The sequence below is a fragment of the Carassius auratus genome, chromosome 38 (assembly GCF_003368295.1).
Source record: "Carassius auratus strain Wakin chromosome 38, ASM336829v1, whole genome shotgun sequence".
Lineage (NCBI taxonomy): Eukaryota > Metazoa > Chordata > Actinopteri > Cypriniformes > Cyprinidae > Carassius > Carassius auratus.
Window position 1 is genome coordinate 10,675,263 of NC_039280.1, and position 9,176 is coordinate 10,684,438.

General features: G+C 34.6%; 1 protein-coding gene across 1 annotated transcript in view; it reads right to left on the reverse strand.

Annotated features, from left to right (window-relative positions):
- The window catches only part of sorbs1 (sorbin and SH3 domain containing 1), a 44,680-nt gene extending 35,772 nt beyond the window's left edge, over positions 1-8,908 (reverse strand). The window contains exon 1 of the mRNA XM_026224022.1: positions 8,807-8,908. The gene's annotated coding sequence lies outside the window, so the exon portion shown is untranslated. The remainder of the gene's footprint in view (positions 1-8,806) is intronic.
- Between the last annotated feature and the right edge of the window lie 268 nt (positions 8,909-9,176).

The window sequence follows — 9,176 nt, forward strand, 5'->3', positions numbered from 1 at the left end:
ATGTCATGCAACAGATTTGTGTTCAAACATGCAAATCGTGTGAACAGACAAATTGCTGGAAACTTGTTGCATTGTGCCTGGTAACTGCTGTACTCAGTCCAACTGGCCTTCTCGGCAAAGCTGTAAAACAGAGCAACTGCTGAAAGGCTCATGTCAGACATGGGCCTAAGTCTTTGTTTCAGAACCAAAACACTAGCTCAGATCTCACTCAAGGCCAAGCTGTAACTCTCAGGTCCACAGCTTTGGCTCTTGTAACTACTGGTGAGAAAAGGGGAGTCCTGCAAGGACACTTAGTAGTTCAATAAATAAATGTCTCCACAGAGTCTCTTACATTTCTGAATGTTTTAGCTCACTGAAAGTCCAATACAAAACATTAATGTTTTATTTATTAAGATAATTTTTTTTTTTTTACAAAAATGAAACTATCTTTACAGAGACTGTAAAGATATCTATCAAAATATAAATAATTTTAAACAGTAAAAGATTTTTTAAATGTTAGGGTAAAAATCTGTTAATTTGTTTAACAGCTTCCTTCTGTGTAAAAAAAAAAAATTTTTTTTATTAAATACCTGTAATAGATAATGGACACTTAACGGGACACTTTATAAAGTAATTTTATACATTACACTGATTAGCCATAAATGTATTTTTTGTTATCAGTTATGCTCATTAGTGTTTCCATTTTATGTTCCATCTTATCATCTGGCAACCACAGATGAAATAATGATAAAATAAAATACCTCATCCTACTAACACGCATTTATGGGCTTTTCTCCTAAATTGCAATAATCACGTAACATACTCTCCCCAATTTTCAGCCACAGTCTGTTTTTAATTTAGAATATAATTTATAACACACTGTAATGTGGTAACTATTTGAAGTTATATATATACACACACACACACACACATATATATATATATATATATATATATATACACTGTATATATATATATATATATATATATATATATATATATATATATATATATATATATATATATATATATATATATGATATACATTTTAATATTGCTAACATTTTTGACTAAAAAAAACAATTAATTCAGACATTATTACATAAAGTACATGTTTGGGTTATTTCTTTCAGTGTAGACAACTTATGAAAAATAAAGGGTCCCTTTGGTGAGCATTCTTTGCTAAATTCCCTCCCTTCAACCAGTTTATTTCTGTGCGCATTATTGTCTTGTGAACTTCTATTCCTCACAAATCAATAATGCTGCTGAAAGCCTTTTAAGATCTTGGCAAAACCCTGTGAAATTCAACCAGATATTCTGGATTTTGATGCCAGAACTATTGGCTAAATAAAAGACTTTTCAAATAAAATCTGTGGGAACTCTCCAACCATCACAATATCCAGAAAATTAATAAGTCCCAGCATTAGATTCTGAAGCACAGCTAAAGGTCATCATGTACATCCCGCACTGTTTTCCATTCCATTATGCCAGTCCTCTTAAAATAATAAAGGGGGTGACACAAGAAAAAGAGCTGTGATATTCCACCCAAGAATCTCTGTGGATTGCCTCATTTTATTTCCATGACAGCTTAAAGTGTCCAGCTTTAATACACAAAGGAGATCTACAAGGGGCCTGCTGTAGCCGAAGCGAGGGGGCTGGAGGGGAGGGGGCTCTTACATAACACAGTTTGACTTCTGCTTTGTTAACAAATGGCAAAGGGGGACAGAGAGAGAGTAAAGCTCACCAGGATCACAGCAAACAGCTCCAAACATGGCTCGAGAGTAGCGCTGAAGAAGAACAACCGTGGGTGTTTAATTGAGAATAGCCCATCAGTACTGTAAACATCTTCAGCAGACACACTGGACGGAGGCCTAGACTCTCATACTCACAACACATTTCAACAACGGCATCATAAAAGGAAATGTATTCAACTGTGGTATTTGCCTCAGCCACCAGCCATCTACACGTGTCTTTTTTTCCGAGCATGACATTACTTTCAGAGAAACCGGAATAATAGGAAAGGTGATGAACAACTGAAAAGGGAACTAATAACTGCAACGAAACAAATACAGGTGTAGATAATATTAATGCTGAGGCTTAATGCTAATAGTCAAAGATTTGTAAGCTTATTTTGTTTTATTTACTATTCTGAACTCCTATTTGCTTTCGGGCACACCAATAATGCATATCAAAGTTTTTTCGATTTCAGAAATACTCAGATGTTTAAATAATGCATTTTAAATAGACCTATGAACAGAAAAAAAAAATAGTTTTGCAGTTTACTTCTATTTGTCCTTTTCCCAACATGTACAGGGATTTAATTACAGTATAGTTTCCTTGTTTAACTGTTTGCCAGTTTTATTTACATTTATTCTGGTCCTAATATTAGTAACTTGCTTTTTCTTATTATAGTTAATTCCTATATTAATATGAGTAGTTAGTTAGATTATTAAGTGTGTGTGTAATGAGTAATTTGATTTATTATTATTATTATGAGTGTGTGATGGTTTTCATGTGATGTGGTCAATACTTTAGGACAACAAGCACTTTACTCCCACGACATGTAAATTAATTTAAAGAAAATAAATACATAACATTAAAATAGTGTAAATACGGGAAACTTTATAATTATTTTTAGTTTATCTTTTATCTTGGGCATATGTAATATTTCAAATTAAATATATATACACAAGTACACAATATTGTATACAAGTTATATTAAGTGATATACACTGTTTAAAAGTTTGAGGTCAGTAATATATTTATTTAAGAAATTAATAATTTTATTCAGCGAGGACATATTAAAATTAATCGAAAGTAACAGTAAATTAACATTTAAGTTAATATAAGGACAGTTAATTTAAGTTATCACATTTTAAACAATTAACTTTAAAAAAATTACTAATTTAAAACAAAAATTAAAAAAATTAGAAAAACAAAAAGTCATGCAAACTGGGGATATTTCACCCAAAAATAAAAATTCTGTCATAATTTACCCATCCTCAGGTTGTTCAAAACTGTATTCATTTCTTTCTTCTGGTGAACACACACACATAAAATATATTTTGAATAATGTTGCTAAACTTTATATCAAATTATATCATATCCAAATTATTTTATGTTCAACAGAAGAAAGACACTCATACAGTTTTGGAACAACTAAAGGGTGAGTAAATGATGACAATTTAATTTTTGGGTAAACTATACCTTTAAGACGCCAAACTGAAACCAATAACATACTATACAAAGTAATAATTTACTACATATTCTATGACTATTACAAAAAAAGCTCAAATGTTAGAGTGATAATAAAGCAGCGTGATGCTATAATACTAATACTTTCCATTTTTTACATGACTGTTTCAAACTGTTCGTTAGCAAAGACTAACAATTACTAAAATGAACAATTATTATATATTCCGCTCACAATCACCTGGATTTATTACTCATTAAACATTTCCGTACCACTACCGAACACTTATACTGTAGCACACTGGCTAGTGGCTACTGAGAGCTATCTTCCCCTGTAAACCAGTCAGCGCTGTACTATCTGATACAGAGTGACGTTTAAAATAACAAATGATATTACATCATGGAATACAGAAGCCCATTATGTCTGGAAGATGTTCTAGTGCACAGCTTTGTATAGATGAGTCAAAGTCTCCGGGTCTGGCCCTCGCAGGCCCTGGCATTTGCTGACCAGGACAACAGACAGCCACAGAGGGAGGGGTACGCGGCACGCCGTGCATGCACAGCATCAACCGCAGCCCAAGCCAGAAAAAAGCCTTTGTGTGCAGCATGGATGTTCTAGAAGGACAGATGGGGCAATGATAATGAGTTTCACACTTGGGATACAAAGCAGTGCATAATGGGGCGGCTTTTGATGTCGAATGACTGACAAAGCCCATAAGGCATGCAGGGATTTATTTTGTAGGTAATAAACATAAAAATGGACCAGACTGAGATCTGGGATACTGAATTTTGACACCTAAGTGAACAGCTCAGGATGTGACACATAAGGGTTGATGTGTCATAAGAGCAAAAAAAAAAAAGTTCTAAATTCCAAAAAATAAGAAGAAGAAATGATAAACAATTATAAGAATGCTAACATTTTAAAGTAAGGTCCCATTAATTAATGTTGATTAACACATGAACTAACATTAACTAACAATGAGCAGTACAATTGTTTCAGTATTTATTAATTTCCTATCTTAGTTGATGAAAATGCATCTGTTCAATGTTAATACACGTTAGATCAGGTTTAACTCTATTTTGAATCAAACTACATTGTGTTGTGTTTTATGGTTGAAGGAAATATGCGTAACCTTAATGAAAAATGCATTGGTCATTTTCTGACTGGACATTATCTGGCTTTCTACTGATATTTTTGAGCATTGGAAATCTTACCAGCCAGCAATTCATCAATATTATCCTAACCAGTAGAGACTATAGGCGTCCCACTTGCAATGCAGACAGAGACAACTGTTTCAGACCTCTCAGTTATTTGACTGGTGCCTGATAATTTTGTCAGGGGATGTAAACTATTCAACCACACCTAAAAACGGCTCTATGATAATCCAGACACTTCAAGTGCTTCCCTAATGATGGAGGACCCCAAATCTCAGTGTTGAGCAACACCAGCAGGCACAGCCTTTATAAAGCAAGCCAAGCCGTACACATTCACACACAAACACACACACACACACACACACACTTGGACTTCACACTCTCTTGAAAAGTGAATAGTTCACAGCGATCTGAAAAACACAATATTAACGCATTATCTGAAGATCCATCACACGGAGTGTCCCAGCTATGTGTTACATGGCAAATAAATTAAATGCATAACATTGAAGCCCTGATATATCATTGTCACGTTCTGTCTAAATATGATCTGCACTCAAACTATGAACTCTCATCGGGCAAACATCATCTCAACACTGACCTCAAGCCAGCTGGTCCACAATCTGTCAAAGCAGCAAGAGGTGGAAAGAAAAATCTGTCGGCACAACACAATCTGAAAGCAGAGACGGTCTGTTCAACTTTTTGTTTGCATTAGCGTGTTGCTTTGTGCACACAGACCTTGAAATTTGTAGCGCTAACAAAGCAAATCGCTAACTCGCGCACATTTCAAGTGCCACTCAAAGCCACGCTGCAGTCAATTGGGTGGAAGGAAAGTATATGTATAGGGTTAGATGAAAGTTGCTAAGCAACATGGTATGAGACTGAAATGGTTTGGATGGGAGTGGATGTGGTGTATGATCTTTCAAGGGCGCCTCAATCATTGTCTGAGGCTGCAGGTAACCAATAACATGCAGACATTCAGACCAACAGCATGATAATGAGTGTGATATTACTTTACAAAAAAGGTAAAAAGTTAAGTTCAGATTTACAGGCATTTTAGAAACAATAATGCCAGATACTTTGTGTATGTTGTGTAGCTGTCTATGTACAGAAACACACCAATGGTGTTTCTTTCTTCAGCGTTTTTTCACTAATCAGCTGAGTTAATGATTCAATGACTCACTCACATTTTTAATTCCTGAATAATCGGAATCTTGTAACAAAACAATTGACTGAATAAAGCAAATCCAATTGAAAGTTGAGGCCATATGGACTTTACAACGAATTGCTGGTAAACAAAGAAATTTACCTACTTTTCAATTTCTTGTTAATTTGAAAAAGAATAGACTTGAACTGTTCTTTTCGAGATACATTTTACAAAACATTGTTTCATGTATTTTGGCACTGCACTCATGTAAGGAAACCTGGAAAGATCTGAGAAAATTCATAAAAATATTTACCTCACTTTTTCTCTGCGTTTGGAAAATATTTGATGTGGTTTTACTAATGTCCCCTCGAATTAAAAAATGTATGTATTACTATAGCATACCTCCCTGGCTGTGTATTTTCTTTTATTTATATTAATGTAGTTTTGAATGTACTTTGACAATCTTTCTTTTCTGTTGCACTTTAAACTTCAATTTACAAAAAGAAATACGCCTTTTTAAAAACATTTTAAAATGTATTAAAAACTTTGGAAAGATTTGACTAAATTTATGTTTTTAAATCCAACAAATGACAACAGAAAAACAAGGTTATTCAAAACTACAACAGTAATATAAATACAAGAAAATAGACTTAAAACTGCTGTAGGATTGACTGTATTTCAGCTCTCTTAAAACGCCACTCAACCAATCAAATTTGAGGGCTTGATGAATCATTAAATAATGCAGAATGCATGCTTTGTTTTTAAGCAAATAAATGAACCACTTAATTTATTAGTGGACACTGGACATGAATAATGTTGTGACATATTTATAATGGTAAATGGCTACAAGTTGTAAATAATACCGCATCAATGTTCTACACTGATCTGCAGAATTATTAAAAGTCATCTGTGAAACTGATAAAGACAACACAATACATGATCTCATAACTAGGCCAGGGTACAAATAACCTCATGTTAAAAAACAGAGGATACAATTAATATGGTAATCCACTCAGTCCTATGGATGTGAGTGACTAAGGAGCCATGAATAGAAAGCCTGCGATTTTAATCTCACTGAGAGCACTTCCTCTGTCTTCATTCCATCTGCTGTCAAACGCCTGCCCTCGCTCTCTTACCAATTCCTGCCTGTTTTTATCCAATTTGAGTGATATGCAAAACAAAGAACGTGCCTAAGTGCATACGATGACAAATCTAAAAGCTTAATTTTTGGTTAACAAGTGTTTCAATAGCAGTGAAATGAGAAGTGGCAGCAAATGACACTAGGAGAAATGAATAATAGCATGTTATTAGCAGTCAAATCATGTCTTGGCATAATTGCAGTGCTACAAAAAGCCTTTTACTAACTTGACAAACCTATGTAAAAACATTTATGGCTTTATCAGTGCTTACAGAGCTGTAAAAAATACTTCAAAATCCTGAGGTCTCGTGGCCTATACTATAAATCTATATATATATAACATGATCCTATAAGATCAGCAATATCAAATGAATGAGTTTGTCATTCACAAGACAACTCATTTAAACGGCATTTCACCAGCAATCTTTTGGGCACCTGTTCACCACACAAGACAGTAACATGAGTCTACACAAAGCTTATCAAATATTAAGCAGGCGACACAAATTATTCATTATCTTTGTAAGGAGACGGCTTCCAAAGATGCTGGCAGGAACTTCTCACAAATGTTGCAGTCTCTCACCTACTTAAGACTGTAATGTTGTTCACTTCCTCTTGGTGAAATACTATATATCTCCTGTGCCCGAGGACGATGATAACATCACGTATGTCTGGCACAGGTGTTGAGCTAAAACATCTGTAAACACAGATACACATTTTTCACAGGTGATGTGAGTTATAAGGTGCAAACTATTCTTTATTTTTTTGCCAGTGTACAATCCTCTTGTCAGTGTGCTTCAGTTGCATTACAATCACATTATGCTATTAAGGAACAGAACAGAACTACTTATAGTTATAATATTTTGCCCCGTATTAATGACTTTAGAAAAACCTGCTATTTTAAAACAGGAAAACTATGTTATTAAGTTTAAAAATTATGTTAAGCTTATACACCTGGTTTTCAATTCCTATAAATTAATTTAACCAGGCTAACTAATTTTAAAAGAATAAGAACAACCTTCGGTTTTAAAATTTCAGAATTCTAAATTTAGGAATACTAATTTGTCTTCAGTTTAAATTATTAGAATTGTTGTTGTTTTTAATAATTCTTCCAGGGGGTTTAGAATTTTGGTTAGTTATTGCCTGTGTGGTGGAGAGTTTATTATGAGAAGTAAAATACATCAGCAAAAATGGGACAAACAACACAATTTAAAAAATGGTGCATAATGAAGAGGATTCAGCATCATTATGCGTTTACTGTTGGCCTGTTTATTATATGCAAACTGGAAGGTAAGTTACCAACAATATATTTCTGATAAACCGCTCGGTTTCTAGATTGATTGTGCTGGTCATTTATGGTCTAGAGATGATAGATGAACTACCAGCCTGTGAGACTGAGGTTGATCTGACATACCATGATAAAGTTAGCTGGTAGACCACTGGAGTTGGTAGACTATACAAGTTCAACAAACCATTTTAAGAAGAAAAAAAAAAGGTTAAAGCAATACATGTCTACAGAGTTTAGAAACTGAATAGAATATTATTGTAGATATTTAAATCTGGATGGCTTAGAGCATCAAAAAAAGATCATGCTGAGAGTGAAAAGCTTTTATCTGTGCACCATCACAAATCTACCAAAAACCGTTCAACTGCATAGTTGATCTACTGTATATCTGCCGCATACACCGCACTGCTGTACAAATAAAATCTGACTAAACTGTCCCGTTGCATTTTTTCAAGCCAACAACAATGCGATGGATTGAACTCGTGGAGTGTCGTTTCACTGTCCTTCTATCTCCACATTTTGAGTGAATCCTATTCTATTCCTTATTTGGATCTCTTTTCCTGCGGAACACAAATAATCTCTATCCCATCTCCTTCATCATCAGATACAACCTGCTTTCAATAAGAGCTATAGTTTCACCCTTTATATCCGTCAATAGAGACATAAAATGAGCACCATACATTAACACCACTCATGCTGAGTAAGTGAAACACTTAGCTGCCGATCTTCTGCACTGCACATTTGTATGCAATGCATGGCTGCTGCGGTTTATTATAATAAACCGTGGGAAAAATTACAATGCCCCAGACGAAGTAAACACGCAAACTTTCTGTTTTAGTTTGGTGTGAAATATCACTGAGCTATTCAAACACTGGGAATATTACTGAGAATGAAGCAGGCGGTGCGTAATACCCACCTTTCTGAGGAAGCAGTCCAGGTTTCCGTATTGATAACGCTGCTGCACGCTGAACAGTGACGGTCACCGCACGCGCTCGCCCGTGCATGGAGCCTCTCACGCTCTCATCATAATATCAGCGAGTGGGAGGAGAGGGGCGTTCCGTAGAGCCACAGACGTTTAATCAAACTTTCATTTTAATAAAGGTGCATTTTCAGTGCACATTTGAATGATCAACAATGATAATAAAAGAAAATACATTTAAATGACACATATTGCATTCCGTTAATAGCTTACTAGTAGTTATAAAAATACAACAATACAAATGATGCAAGTTGACATGTTGGCTATTTTCAGTTTTAGCGTTTTTGGGTAACGTTAATAATCAAGT